This window comes from Nicotiana attenuata, unplaced genomic scaffold, assembly GCF_001879085.1.
Source record: "Nicotiana attenuata strain UT unplaced genomic scaffold, NIATTr2, whole genome shotgun sequence".
NCBI lineage: Eukaryota > Viridiplantae > Streptophyta > Magnoliopsida > Solanales > Solanaceae > Nicotiana > Nicotiana attenuata.
The window spans coordinates 102,584-106,156 of NW_017671665.1; positions in this window are offsets into that span (position 1 = coordinate 102,584).

The following is a 3,573-nucleotide window of genomic DNA, read 5'->3' on the forward strand; positions in this document are numbered from 1 at the left end:
GAGCAGCCATTGAGGATTCCTCCTAGGTGTTAGCCTGATAGGAGAAACCTGCTCTGATACCAATTGTTAACTTATGTGAGTCCACCAAACTATAGAGTACCCGGTCATCTATGAGACTGTTACGTAGAATGCAGTAACGACTGAATGTAAAGAAGGCCGGAAATTTTCTACGTGGAAAAATCCCACACAACGGGATCAAAAAACCACGACCTACACCTGTAGGCTTTAAACTCAACTAACTTTTAATCTACCTATTAAAGCCACTTTGCAAACGCCCTTTTGCAAAGACTTCAAACTAACTTGTGATGCACCACCACAAGCCACTCTATAACTCTCCTAGTTACAGAGGATTTAACTTATGACTATTCCTAGTCACAACATAAACTCTAAAGTTTACGAATTTGGTTTGTTCCTAAGACAGCACTTCTAAGAAAGCAAACTAGGAATTATAATGTAGAACAATTAACAAGATTACAACTCAACTATGGACGTACATAAGACACTGTTAGAAACTGATCCTTAGTGGAGTTGTCTTCTTGTTCTTGACACACCGGTTACTTCAATGCTAGATGAACTTTGTTATGATTGAGAGAATATCACTGAATGCACAAAACAATAGTGTGTCTTGCACCAGGTTATTTTATCACAAAAGATGGCACACACGATAGTGATGTCAACTCAAGGTGTATACTTTTTCCCCAATGAGAAGTGACTGTGAGAAGTGACTGCTGTACAGTCTGCACATCCACTTCTGGGCAGTTGCGTTCCGGCTGGATAGTGGGCTTTGTACATCCTATCAGGACACACCAACAGACCAGGTCCTAGTTGTGTTACTCTTCTGTAACAGTTGCTAGATGGTTACTTTCTTCTGTCATGTTCCAGCTGTGTCCTTGACTTGTACTTTTTGTTAGAGAACCCTAAAGCAGCAGGTCCATGTTGTGTTCCTCTTTATCTTGATTGCGTACAGTCACTAACTTGCTTGTGTCGGAGAACCTTAAAGGGCCAGATCATCAGGTCCCTGTTGTGTTCCTCCCTTTGTTGATTTTCAGTCTTCGATTAGTTCATATGAAATATATGTCCTGTCTGTCAGGTTCTCTATCTGGTTCTTCATGACAAGTTTGTTAGATCATCAAAACATAAAATACTAAAAACCCATCACATAATAAGTTTGTTTGAAACTCATTTTGTTTGGGAACTATCCGATTTGTTAATCATTTACTTAGTTATGAACATGGTTGTGATGATACAGATAAACTTCTTTATGCCTTTATGGAATTATGTTTGGTCCTCATAAGAAAGGTATATACTTCTGTGGTATGGTATTGCTATGGTGGTTGGTTTATATTGAAAGTGCCTCATTGGCACTTAAATCTGTAGGGAAGAATGAGTTATTAATGGTTAGGGGTATTTGGGAGTAGATTTTAGCTCTTGGTTGGGCTACTCTCCCTGGCACAAGCATTGCCCCGGGCCTTGATACCCTTGGGAACATTGAAGTGTCAGGGGATTCAAGGGGGGCTTTGACATTGAGGGGAACTCTACCCTTAGCCTCTAACCCATTGACATTCATTACTCGCTTTGGGTTTAATGTTTAATGACAACGAAAGGTTTTTAATGTAAATTACCTAAACGTATGTGACCCCACACTAGTATAACCTCTCATGACGCTCAAGTACTGTTAGTTTGTTATATTTTGTTCAAGTCATTTACTAGTATATTTCGTGCATGACTGCAAAAATATTGAAAGCTATATCTAATGACCTTCTTTTCTTTTTTAACATGTATTATAATTGGTCATTCTGAGTTCCTAAAGAACTCAGGCCCAAGTCCGCGTTTAGGAAGTCTAAAGTCAGATGTTGTCCGTTCCTGCTATCTGCTGGACCCGCCTCTTTTAGGACCAAAACAAAGTCCATCCTTTCCCTTTACTACTTTACTACTTTACTGCCTTACTGCTTCATTACATTTTTCTGCCTTTATCTCTCACGTGTCTACAACATTTATCATATTGGATTAAATTCTTTACTTTACCTCTTTGAGGCATGTAGACAATCTAGGCAAACACTAAAATATATAGTAATAAAAAAGTATTAGACTTAGTAATAGATAGTCTTAATTTGTTAATCATAGATTATTTTATATTAGTCTCTACTAATTATTTTATGAAGTATTTTGGGAATGAAAAAACTTTAGAAAAAGGCAATAATCCTCTCCTTCCAAAATCGGAAGTAAAACTTAGAACCGGTCTTCTAAATTGTGTTTTTCTACAAAATAAAGCAAATGTCACGCCCAGTTAAAAGGGGTTTTTCCAATGATTTTCTTCATAAAGATAAAGTTTGAGAATCAAGGTACATCTTAAACCTATATTTTTGTTTACAACATTTCACTTCACTATAGTTACACAAATAACCATAATGTTTACAACTCAATCCCATCTCTCATTTTTTTAAACCAAAACATTATGTGCAATACATTAAACTCGTTCAATTATATGTATGTATAACATTGTCTTCAAAGCTTTTGCTAAACCTATATCCTTTAGAAACCACACACCTTCTTTTCAAGTATTAAGTCTTTGCAAATGGATACATAGTATGCTGCCTCTTTAACGCTAGTTAAGCATAATACAAATAACTAACCCTCTAAACCTAGTCTAAGTCCTATGGAGCTACCTCAGATAGATTTTAAGAGGTGCCTAACACTTTCTCCTTAGAAGAATAAGAACTCTTACCCAAAATCTCACCGGTTAGCTGACCAATAAAGAATATGGCTTTAACAAATAAATAGATACCCTAGTATACCTTTAAATATTAGGTGGCGAACTCCCTTTCATCAACAACAGAGAACCACAAGTTGAATCTTGTTTTGACTAGAGCAAAATAGGGTGCAACAATATTCTGTACAGGTTGTTGTCTAGTAAGTTCTTATCTTAAACCTCTCCACTACTCTATCGAGATTAGTCTTGATATTTTGGGTACCGATTGTGGTGTACTCATACTATGCTTCTACATATTTTTGTGCAAATCCAGGTACCTCAGAGCGAGATGGTCGTTAGTGCACTAATTTTTCCTAGTTTATTGTGGGGACTTCAAGGTATACCTGTTGTCCAATCGCAGGTCTCGGAGTCACCTTCTACTATTTCTTTACTACTGTTCATTTTCTTTCCACATAGTGTTGTATTTTGAGATTTCTGGTGTACTCTCTGTAGAGATTATAACTCAGTATATTACCGAGTTTTGGGATTTATGTGACTATTATATTCTTCTTTTGGTTATGTTTTGGCACTCATCATCTTTCATTAATATTGAAATTGGTGTTTTGTTCTGTTGATCTCGTTATGTAACAGGCTTACCTAGCCCTAGGAACTAGGTGCTGTCACGATCATTTTGGATTATGATAGTATCTATTGTTGTTGGTATAGTCTCTGTATTTTCTTGATCTTGGTTGTTGCCTATCATTGATGGAGCTAAGAACAAACTTTGTTGGATGGCGTGTTGGTTGTCTATTTTCATTATTAGTTATCCTTCTTCATGTTGGCCCTTTGCAAAGTGGTGTGAATTAGTTGTAGTGGCAGGAAAT